The sequence below is a fragment of the Lipotes vexillifer genome, unplaced genomic scaffold (assembly GCF_000442215.2).
Source record: "Lipotes vexillifer unplaced genomic scaffold, Lipotes_vexillifer_v1.1 scaffold559, whole genome shotgun sequence".
In the NCBI taxonomy this organism is placed as follows: domain Eukaryota; kingdom Metazoa; phylum Chordata; class Mammalia; order Artiodactyla; family Lipotidae; genus Lipotes; species Lipotes vexillifer.
In genome coordinates this window covers 1,168,477-1,181,430 of record NW_006781351.1, presented here as the reverse complement: position 1 = coordinate 1,181,430, position 12,954 = coordinate 1,168,477, and positions in this window count along the sequence as shown.

The following is a 12,954-nucleotide window of genomic DNA, read 5'->3' as shown; positions in this document are numbered from 1 at the left end:
TTTTAAGATCTGCATTGCTAATAACCTTTTTCATCTTAATCTTTTTTTGATATAGCTGAGCTCAGAGTATGTAAACAATTTCATTGTCTTTTGTTTCAGTTAACTTTAAGATAAGACCTCCTCCGTGTTATGAAGTTCCTTTATATATATATTATATATATTTTAATATTTATATGATTCATCATGTAGCTAAATAACAATTTATTTAAACATAACCTCATTATTGGATCATTAGTTTTTTTTTCCCCTGTGCTATTAAGGCTACAATAAATATATTTGTGTATAAAACTTTTTTTGGGGGGATATTTTGACATGTTTCTTAGGCAAAGTTCACAAGAGTAGAATTACTGGGTCAAAGGGCAAATACAATTTTTTTAAAATTAATTTATTATTATTATTTTTTTGCGGTACGCGGGCCTCTCACTGTTGTGGCCTCTCGCGTTGCGGAGCACAGGCTCCAGACGCGCAGGCCCAGCAGCCATGGCTCACGTGCCCAGCCGCTCCGCGGCATGTGGGATCTTCCCGGACTGGGGCACGAACCCGTATCCCCTGCATCGGCAGGCGGACTCTAAACCACTGCGCCACCAGGGAAGCCCCAAATACAGTTTTTTTTTAATGCTATTTCTCAAGAAATGGCAGAAATAGATTGTAATAGACACGAATCAAAAGTAATTTTCTTAAGAGCAAGTGGTTAGAAAATAAACTATGGTTGCCATTAGTTCCCTTTTTATGTTTCCTTTTTAAAATAAGGAGACTCAAAATTAATGGAACAGTGTGAAATAAGTTTACTTATTTTTAGAGTGCTCATTTTGAAAGAACTCAAATTTTATCACATTAATTCACACAGTTCTTTGAAGTAGGTGGCAAGATTATTATATCATAATTGAAAAAAATGGAGCTAATCCTTTTTTTCAAATTCACTCAGCCAGGGTTTGACAGAACCCCAAATAGAGTCTATCTTTTTTAAAAAAAATCTTACCTGCTGTGTATTTGTGACCTTAATTATAATGTCTACAGAAAACGATATATTAAAGGGAAAAATAATAGGTGCCACAAATACTTATTTCCCTTAATAGAATTTCAGCAAAGAAGAAAAGGACTAAAAGAGAATAAAGATGAAATTTCCTCATTTTGAAGTGTCCTAAAGAATTCATGTAGAGAATGAATTAGCACATGTTGTTTTTCCTCCTTAGATACATTTAAGCATTTAAAAAATGGATATTATTCATCAGTGATGCCAGACTTTCTACTTCCTCCTTCCACATTTCCCCCTTCAATTCTAGATGGATAAGTGTGTGTGTTTCTTTATTTACAAGTATGTAAAGATTTTTCCAAATCTTCAACAAACATTTATTTTAAAAAGCTTTTCTTATTTTTTTAATTATAGAGGAAAAAACACAGTCTTGTATTATAAAAAGACCACAAAGATATTAAAACTAACAATATCAGCTTCATTGGTTTGTTGTGAGGATTAAATGTGTGGGACTGAGCCCAATGCTGTGTTATCTCATAGAAAAGCAATAAATATTAGCTATTGGGAATATTAGACTTGCACATTGGTATATCAGAAAGCCAAAGATGTGGGGAAGTCTAGAGAGCAGCGATGGAGTTGCCAAAGTGAGTGGTCATGTGGTCCAGATTGGGAACCTAGAGAATGGTTGGAAATGTTAGCAGGGGTAAGGTTGGGCATCTTTAGTTAGGAGTGGAATGAAGGGTGGATGAAAGGGGTCTTTTGAAGTATTCAAAGTCTATTCAAAGAACTTGCTAACAGAAAACTTCTCCCAGGTAGCCTGTAGTTATCAGCAAAGCTCTGTTGAGGCGAGTTGGCTCATATACAGTTGATCATTTTATTATTTCTCTCTGAAATGTAAATAAACAATTAACGCCACTCTTTTACATATATATTTCATGGCAAAAATGCAAAAGAGAAAAGAAAATAAAGTTTTTACTACTATCATTATTAAAGAATAGAAAATATAATAATCCTAAGATTATTTCACCTCACTGATAAAGAAATTTGAGCTTGGAAATGGTATCTTGAGAAATCTTTGAAATTTTCAGAGGGAAAGTATCCTTTTCTTCATAAGATTTTCTACTAGCCATTAACCAGAAAAGATGCCGTTGCACAATGAGGAAAGAAGTCCAACAGCAGAAGAAAATTCATAGGAAAGAATACAAGTTGAGCATGTCTAACCAAAATACGTTGAGAAAACTTTCAGAGCCATGGGCCAAAGATTACAGAAAAGGGCAATGCATTATATCTTGAGTTGATATAAAAATATGCTTCACAGATTATTAGTCTGTCCATGCAAGTGAAAGTAATGTGTTGCCATTTTAATCAGAGGCAGTAAATCTCATTGGGTGAAAACTCCTGAATGAGTTATAGTGGAGATTCACTTAGGGAAGGAAGTTCAGGAAAAAGGACGTGATCATTTCAGGAGAGAAAGGCTTAGTTTGCAAAGGATGCAGCAGAGAGGGTATTCTGCCACCTATGATGTAAGAAATTTGAGAGAAGACAGTGTTACGTAAAGGTAGACAAAGGTGGTATTATGGAAAACTGAAATCATTTGAAATTGAAACGTTGATTTCTGTATGCACATACCAGCCCATTTGCAGTGATTCTAGACTTTAAAATCCAGCCTGATTAAACAATTCATTTTATGAAGTTAAAATTTTTTTATAAGTAAAATAGTGCTAATCACCAATGGGGGTGATTTATTAGATATTTTTTAGAACTTCCTCTAAATTTTAACCTGACAAATATTTATTCTTAATAATAGTTTTTATTGCCTTTAATGTTGTATAGTTTTCATATTCTTTGCCTCAGGACAGTTACTTTTCTTTTTAACCAGTTTGCAGGTGAGCTGAATTTGGAATATTAATAGCTAACAAGGAGCAGGAGATAAAACCACATAGGTATGGCTGCTTGTTGAGAAATAAATTTGGGAAAAAAATCATGAAAATGTGAAGAAAGATCTTACCTTTGAAAGTAAATATAACTCTGGGAATGAGCAGAAATGGCTTGATGCAGGTGTGATGGCAGAATGTTCTCTTATTTTTGGATGAAATCATTTTAGAGCGTTTGGCTTTAATCATTTTATAGGCAGAAAAGCCACAGGAAACATTCTGATAATGCAAAAAAGTGTTCAGCCATGTTATATTTAAAGCATTGAAATCAGATGGTCTTTTGTTTATACTTAAGATTTGCTTAGAGTTGGTGTCCCTCTAAGAAACACTAATCAAAGGGCTCTGCCATACAGTAAATGTGTGTGTGTGTGTGTGTGTGTGTGTGTGTGTGTGTGTGTGTGTGTGTCTGGGAATAGAGCAGACAGCAAGACAAATATATAGTCCTAACCCTTATGTAGCTTACTGTGTGATCTCATGGGGCAGAAAGATGTTGAACAGCTACAAAGAAAACATTCAGGGTGCAATAAAATGATAAAAGAGGGTGTCTAGTCTACTCGGCAGATGACATTTTGCTGAGGATGAGAACACAGTAGTAACACAATAAATACTTTTTGATTGATTGGATGCCAATAGCATTATTGGAGGTCTAAGGTTTTTGGAAAATTCATAGTTAAAATTTTTTTTTATTGAAGTATAGTTGATTTACAGTGTTCTGTTGCAGGTGTACAGCAGAGTGATTCAGTAATACATATTGACTTGGCCAGAAAGATCGTTCGGGTTTCCCATGTTATGGAAAAACCCGAACGAACTTTTTGGCCTGTGTGTGTGTGTGTGTGTCTGTCTGTCTGTCTGTCTGTATGTATGTATGTATGTATTACTTTTGAGATTCTTTTCCATTATAGGTTATTACAATATATTGAGTGTAGTTCCCTGTGCTATACAGTAGGTCCTTGTTTAATTCATAAAGTTTTTACTTGTCAAATTCCGTATTTTATTCTAGCTCTCAAGTAACTAGTCTAAGAAAGAACAGGCATCTGCCTCTAACAAAAACTTACAAAATGTTCTATATGTCCCAATCCAAGGAAAATATAACTAACGGAAATAAAGATGGCACTAACTGTGATAACTTTCTTTTTGGACTGCTGCCTTATTTTGTTGCATTCACTGTTATTTGGGTCTTGAGAGATGCTGCTGCCCGTTGACGTGGTTGTTCTATAGATAATTGTATGTTCTAGGAATTTTGTGAACCTTATTTCCTCCATACAAATGAATTGGTTAATAATGCAAACATATTTGGAATAAGAAAGTTAACCTGCTGGAATCACAGATTTGTAGCCCATTACATGAATTTAGGTAAGTTTAATCTCACTGAGGCACAGTTTTCTTATCTGAAAAACAGGCATTTTTCATTATTGCTGTCAGAATTAAATGAGATAACATGTGGAAATTGCCATTACAGTGCCTGGAGCATGAGAGTTTCTCAGCAAGCATTAGGCGTCCCTAGTTGTTTCAATAGCATAGTAAAGTATTTAGCCCATGACAGCTTCACAATAAAGGTCAATTTCCTTTTTCTGAATTATACTTGTAAAGAGCAGTTATTAGATGAGGCATTCTTTAGGTAATTCCAGAGAAGGAAATAATTACAGAATAAGACAGAGAAAAAGAAAAAATCCCAAGACTCACATCCCAAGAGAAAATATTATGGGCAGTAGTAAACAGAGTGTTTGGCATAGTCACTAGGTACCTAGCTTTTATGAAAAGAGTTCACAGTTTTATAGAAGTTGTTGAACAAATTATAGATTAAGTGTGTGATATATATATAATAATAAGTGGTATACTATGAGCTGGACCTGGTGCTTGACATTCATTGCATATATGTGGCCTATTGATTGTGAATATATTCTTTTTTAAGTATTGTATGTTATTTTTTAAGTGAAGTATACATGATTTACAATATTTCATTAGTTTCAGGTGTACAGCATAGTGATTCAGGTATTTTATTTTTTTGCAGATTACGTTCCATTATAGGTTATTATAAGTTATTGAATATAATTCTCTGTGCTATATGGTGAATCCTTATTGCTTTCCTATTTTATGGATAGTAGTTTGTATCTGTTAATCCCGTACTTCTAATTTGTCCCCACCCCCCACTGTTGGTAACCATAAGTTTGTTTTCTGTGAGTCTGTTTGTTTCGTATATAGATTCATTTTTTAGATTCCACATATAAGTTATATCATATAGTACTTGTCTTTCTCTGAATGTTTCTCTAAGCATAATATTCTCTAGGTCCATCCATGTTGCTGCAATGGCAGTAGTTCAGTTTTTTTTTAAGGTTGAGTAATATTCCATTGTATATATATATATATATATATATATATATATGACATCTTAAGTCAATCGCCTGTTGATGGGCACTTGAGTTGTTTCCATGTCTTAGCTATTGTAAATAGTGCTGCTATGTAGGACCTGTGTTGCGGGGGGAAGGCAGCACAGCCTGAGGGCTGAGGGGGGCCTTGGACTGTGGAGTTCCAGAGTTTAGAGTGACCTTCAGTGACTGTAAGGGAAATGACAAGCTACACTATGAGGTTTCAAGCCCATACTTCAAGGTGAACAACGATGGCACTTTAGTCGCCCTGAGAAACATAAATGTGGTGCGCAAGACTCTATTTTTCCATGCCCAGACTTCCCATGTGGAAGACATGGCAGAACCTGTGATTGTTGGGGGGAACGACATCCAGGGCTCCTTGCAGGCTCCTCCTTGCCCCCATCCCATCCCACAGCCTGTTCTGTGGTTTAGACCATGGAAGCCAGACACCTGGTGGAGAAGCTAAGACTTTCTATTTTCTCTGCTCAGGTTAGAGTGAGGAAAGACAGCAGCATTTCCAGGGCAGACCCTTCACTCTCAATAATTCTGTCAGACTGACTCACAAGTCTTCCCAGCCTGTCTGCTCAGACTGTACAATCTGGTGATTAAAACTTAGAACAATAATTAGACCCTTTATTTTTGGAGCAGATTTGGTTTCCAGACCAGACTTCAACATTCATTACAATACAGACTAATAAAAACAAATCCAGGAGATTGGTTCAAGATGGTGGAATAGAAGGACGTACGCTCACTCCCTCTTGCAAGAGTACCGGAACCACAACTAACTGCTGAACAATCATTGACAGAAAGATACTGGAACTCACCAAAAAAGATACCCCACATCCAAAGACAAAGGAGAAGCTTCAGTGAGATGGTAGGAGGGGGCGCAATCATAATAAAATCAAATCCCATAACCGCTGGGTGGGTGACTCACAAACTGGCAGTTATACCACAGAAGTCTACCCACTGGAGTGAAGGTTCTGAGCCCAATGTCAGGCTTCCCAACCTGGGGGTCTGGCAATGGGAGGAAGAATTCCCAGAGAATCAGACTTTGAAGGCTAGTGGTATTTGATTGCAGGACTTTGACAGTACTTGGGGAAACAGAGACTCCACTCTTGGAGGGCACACACAAAGTAGTGTGCAAGTCAGGACCCAGGGGGAAGGAGCAGTGACCCTGTAGGAGGCTGAACCAGACCTACCTGCTAGTGTTGGAGGGTCTCCTGCAGAGGCGGGGGTCAGCTGTGGCTCACCAGGGGGACAAGGACACTGGCAGCAGAAGTTCTGGGAAGCACTCTTTGGCGTGAGCCCTCCTGGAGTCCGCCATTAGCCCCACCAAAGAGCCTGTAGGCTCCAGGGCTGTGTTGCCTCAGGCCAAACAACCAACAGGGAGGGAACTCAGCCCCACCCGTCAGCAGACAAGTGGATTAAAGTTTTACTGAGCTCTGACCACCAGAGTAACACCCAGCTCTATACCCACCAGTCTCTCGCATCAGGAAGCTTGCACAAGCCTCTTAGATATCCTCATCTACCAGAGGGCAGACAGCAGAAGCAAGAGGAACAACAGTCCTGCAGCCTGTGGAATGAAAACCACATTCACAGAAAGGTAGACGAAATGAAAAGGCAGAGGACCGTGTACCAGTTGAAGGAACAAGGTAAAACCCCAGAAGAGCAATTAAATGAAGTGGAGACAGGCAACCTTCCAGAAAAAGAATTCAGAATAATGATAGTGAAGATGATCCAGGACCTTGGAAAAAGAATGGAGACAAAGATCAAGAAGGTACAAGAAATGTTTAACAAAGACCTAGAAGAATTAAGGAACAAACACCTAGAAGAATTAAATAACAAACAGAGATGAACAATACAATAACTGAAATGAAAAATAAACTAGGAGGAATCAATAGCAGAATAACTGAGGCAGAAGAATGGATAAGTGACCTGTAAGAATGGTGGAATTCACTGCTGTGGAACAGAATAAAGAAAAAAGAATGAAAAGAAATGAGGATAGCCTAAGAGACCTCTGGGACAAAATTAAATGCACCAACATTCACATTATAGGGGTCCCAGAAGGAGAAGAGAGAGAGAAAGGACCTGGGACAATATTTGAAGAGATTATAGTTGAAAACTTCCCTAACATGGGAAAGGAAATAGCCACCCAAGTCCAGGAAGCACAGAGAGTCCCATGCAGGATAAACCCAAGGAGAAACACGCTGAGACACATAGTAATCAAATTGACAAAAATTAAAAACAAAGAAAAAATTTAAAAGCAACAAGGGAAAAAAGACAAATGACATACAATGGAACTCTCATAAGATTAACAGCTGATTTCTCAGCAGAAACTCTACAAGCCAGAAGGGAGTAGCATGATATATTTAAAGTGATGAAAGGGGCAGACATACAACTAAGATTATTCTACCCAGCAAGGATCTCATTCCGATTTGATGGACAAATTAAAAGCTTTACAGACAAGTAAAAGCTAAGAGAATTCAGCACCACCAAACCAGCTCTACAACAAATGCTAAAGGAACTTCTCTGTGTGGGAAACACAAGAGAAGAAAAGGACCTACAAAAACAAAGCCAAGACAATTAAGAAAAAGATAATAGGAACATACATATTGATAAATACCTTAAGTGGGAATGGATTAAATGCTCCAACCAAAAGACACAGAACAAGACCCATCTATATGCTGTCTACAGGAGACCCACTTCAGACCTAGGGACACATACAGACAAAGTGAGGGAATGGAAAAAGATTTTCCATGCAAATGGAAATCAGAAGAAAGCTGGAGTAGCAATACTCATATCAGCTAAATTAGACTTTACAATAAAGAATGTTACAAGAGACAAGGAAGGACATTACATAATGATCAAGGGATCAATCCAAGAAGAAGATACAACAATTGTAAATATATATGCACCCAACATAGGAGCACCTCAATACATAAGGCAACTGCTAACAGGTTTAAAAGAGGAAATCAACAGTAACACAGTAATAGTGGGGGACTTTAACACCTCACTTACACAAATGGACAGATCTTCTGAACAGAAAATTAATAAAGAAACACAAGCTTTAAATGACAATGGACCAGATAGATTTAATTGATATTTATAGGACATTCTATCCAAAAACAGCAGATTACACTTTCTTCTCAAGTGCGCATGGAACATTCTCCAGGATAGATCACATCTTGGGTCACAAATCAAGCCTCAGTAAATTTAAGAAAATTGAAATCATAGCAAGCATCTTTTCTGACCACAACCCTATGAGATTAGAAATCAGTTACAGGGAAAAAAACCATAAAAAACACAAACACATGGTAGCTAAACAATACATTACTAAATAACCAAGAGATCACTGAAGAAATCAAAGAGGAAATCAGAAAATACCTAGAGACAAATGACAGTGAAAACATGATGACTCAAAACCTATGGGATGCAGCAAAAGCAGCTCTAAGAGGGAAGTTTATAGCAATACAATCCTACCTCAAGAAACAGGAAAAATCTCAAATAAACAATCAAACCTTACACCTAAAGGAACTAGAGAAAGAAGAGCAAACAAAATGCAAAGTTAGTAGAAGGAAAGAAATCATAAAGATCAGAGCAGAAATAAATGAAATAGAAACAAAGAAAACAGTTGCAAAGGTCAATAAAACTAAAAGCTGGTTCTTTGAGAAGATAAACAAAATTGATCAACCTTTAGCCAGACTCATCAAGAAAAAGACGAGATAAATCAGTAAAATTAGAAATGAAAAAGAAGTTAGAGTGTACACTGCAGAAATACAGTGCATCATAAGAGACTACTACAAGCAACTCTGCGCCAATCAAATGGACAACCTGGTGGACAAATTCTTAGAAAGGTATAACCTTCCAAGACTGAACCAGGAAGAAATAGTAAACATGAACAGACCGATCACAAGTAAGGAAGTTGAAACTGATTAAAAATCTTCCAACAAACAAAATCCAGTACCACATGGCTTCACAGGTGAATCCTATCAAACATTTAGAGAAGAGCTAACATTCCTCCTTCTCAAACTCTCCCAAATAATTGCAGAGGAAGGAGCACTCCCAGACTCATTCTGTGAGGCCACCATCACCCTGATACTAAAACCAAACAAACATACTACAAAATAGTAGCAAATAGAATCCAACAACACATTAAAAGGATCATACACCATGATCAAGTGGGATTAATCTCAGGGATGCAAGGATTCCTCAATATATGCAAATCAATCAGTGTGATGCACCATATTAACAAATTGAAGAATACAAACCATATGATCATCTCAATAGATGCAGGAAAAGCTTTTGACAAAATTCAGCACCGATTTATGATAAAAACTCTCCAGAAACTGGGCATAGAGCGAACCTACCTCAACATAATAAAGGCCATATATGAGAAATCCACAGCAAACGTCATTCTCAGTGGTGAAAAACTGAAAGCATTTCTTCTAAGATCAGGAACAAGACAAGGATGTCCACTCTCGCCACTGTTATTCAACATAGTTTTGGAAGTTCTAGCCACGGCAATCAGAGAAGAAAAGGAAATAAAAGGAATATAAATCAGAAAAGAAGTAAAACTGTCACTATTTGCAGATGACATGATACTATACATAGAGAATCCTAAAGATGCCACCAGAAAACTACTAGAGCTAATCAATGAATTTGGTAAAGTAGCAGGACATAAAATTAATGCACAGAAATCTCTTGCATTTCTATACACGAACAACAAACGATTGGAAAGAGAAATTAAGGAAACAATCCCATTCACCATTGCAACAAAAACATAAAATACCTAGGAATAAACCTACTGAAGGAGGTAAAAGACCTATACTTAGAAAACTATAAGACACTGGTGAAAGAAATCAAAGATGACACAAACAGATGGAGAGATATACCATATTCTTGGATTGGAAGAATCAATATTGTGAAAATGACTATACTACCCAGAGCAATCTACAGATTCAATGCAATCCCTATCAAATTACCAGTGACATTTTTTACAGAACTAGAACAAAAAAAATCTTAAAATTTGTATGGAGACAAAAAAGACCCCATATAGCCAAAGCAGTCTTGAGGGAAAAAAAGGGAGCTAGAGGAATCAGACTCCCTGACTTCAGACGGTAGTACAGAGCTACAGTAATCAAGACAATATGGTACTTGTACAAAAACAGAAATACAGATCAATGGAACAGGATAGAAAGCCCAGAGATAAACCCACACACCTATATAGGGTCAACTCATCCATGACAAAGGAGGCAAGGATATACAATGGAGAATAGACTGTCTCTTCAAGAAGTGGTGCTGGGAGAACTGGACAGCTACATGTTAAAGCATCATATGAGAACACTCCTGAACACCATGCACAAAAATAAACTCAAAATGGATTAAAGAGGTAAATGTAAGACCAGACACTTTAAAGCTCTTAGAGGAAAACATAGGAAGAACACTCTTTGATATAAGTCACAGCAAGGTCTTTTGTAGACGTAGAGTAACGGAAATAAAAACAAAAATAAACAATGGGACTTAAGGAAACTTAAAAGCTTTTGTACAGCAAAGGAAACTATAAACAAGATGAAAAGAGAACCCTCAGAATAGGTGAAAATATTTGCAAATGAATCAGTGGACAAAGGATTAATCTCCAAAATATATAAACAGCTCATGCAGCTCAATATTAAAAAAACAAACAACCCAATCAAAAAATGGGCAGAAGACCTAAATCGACATTTCTCCAAAGAAGACATGCAGATGGCCAATAAGCACATGAAAGCTGCTCAACATCACTAATTATTAGAGAAATGCAAATCAAAACTACAGTGAGGTATCACCTCACACCAGTTAGAATGGGCATCATCAGAAAATCTACAAATAACAAATGCTAGAGGGAATGTGGAGAAAAGGGAGCCCTCCTATATTGTTGGTGGGAATGTAAATTGATACAGCCGCTATGGAGAACAATATGGAGGTTCCTTAAAAAACTAAGCAGAACTACCATATGACCCAGCAATCCCACTACTGGGCATATACCCAGAGAAAACCATAATTCAAAACGAGTCATGTACCACAGTGTTCATTGCAGCACTATTTACAATAGCTTGGTCATGGAAGGAACCTAAATGTGCATCGACAGACGAATGGGTAAAGATGTGGTGCATATATACAATGGAATATTACTCAGCCATTAAAAAGGAATGAAATCGTGTCATTCATAGAGACCTGGATGGACCTAGAGAGTGTCATACAGAGTGAAGTCAGAAAGAGAAAAATACCGTGTATTAACACATATATGTGGAATCTAGAAAAATGGTTCAAATGAACCAGTTTGCAAGGCAGAATTAGAGACAGTTGTAGAGAACAAATGTATGGACACCAAGGGGGGAAAGCGGAGGGTCCGGGTGGTGGTGGTGGGATGAATTGGGAGATTGGGATTGACATATATACAGTAATATGTATAAAATAGATAACTTATAAGAACCTGCTGTATAAAAATAAATAAAATTAAAAACAATTCAAAAAACAAAACAAAATAGTGCTGCTATGAACACTGGGGTGCATGCATCGTTTTGAATTAGAGTTTTTGTTTTTTTCCGGATATATACCCAGGAGTGTGATTGCTGGATCATATGGTAGCTCTAGTTTTAGTTTTTTTAGGAACCGCCATACTGTTTTCCATAGTGGCTGTACCAATTTACATTCCCACCAGTAAATATTGTGTCTTTTTTCTGCATTAGAAAGTGTAACTTCTGGTGGATTTTGGAATAGAATTAGGTGGTGCTTAAGAGGACATCAAATTGAATGAACTCAAGGAATGATCATGAAATAAACAGAAATTTCTTATTTTCTGTAGAATTCTGTACTATGCAAAGAACTTTCATATAATTAACTTTTTGAGTTGGATCAAAAGTTGAATTTTTCACAACAGTCCATTAAGGTAGGTATCATACGGATTTCTTTTTCTCCTCTCCCTTTCCCTGTCCTCCTCTTTCTTCTCTTTCTCTTTTTTCTTTTTCTTCCTTTAAAGAGAAAATATAAGATTTTCCCAAGTGTACATACAGGAAACAGAAGAACTGGGGTCTTGGACACAGATTTTGTAGACCAACGTCAGTGTATCCACTGCTAGCTATGCTGAAGGTCAGCCAGTCACATGCACTCCTTCCCTATAGTCCTTCTTCATGAAAGAAGCTGTCTAGTTTTAGTCTCTTTCCACCTTCAGCCATTAATTTTCTTTTGCCTTTGGAACATTCTACAGGTGGAAAGCGTCGAGGATGAAGATGCTTTGGCCATAAGGCCCTATGGTTTAATCAGTAGCCTGTAAATGCTGTAGCAGCAGCAGCTTAGATAACCCTACCCACAGGAGCACTGAACTTTTGTTTCTGTAGTCTTGGCTGGACTTACAGAGAGGTGCAATGAAGGTAGGCCTCTGTTTCTAGAGGAGGAGCTTTGACTTAAATCCTTGACTTACTAGACATTTTATGAATCTTAAAATGGTGTCATTTGTAGTAGGCCTTAGCAAGCAATGTTCTCTTCTGGCCATTTAATAATTTGCTCAACAGTTACTTGGTTGCTAATTATGGTCTTGTTGGGACATGAGGAATTTAAAGTGATTTTGTTTTCCTACACCTCTGAAAAGAGAATTCTACATCCAGATTCTTTTTTATTTTTAAAGGGTTTAGAGCATAACCCATCA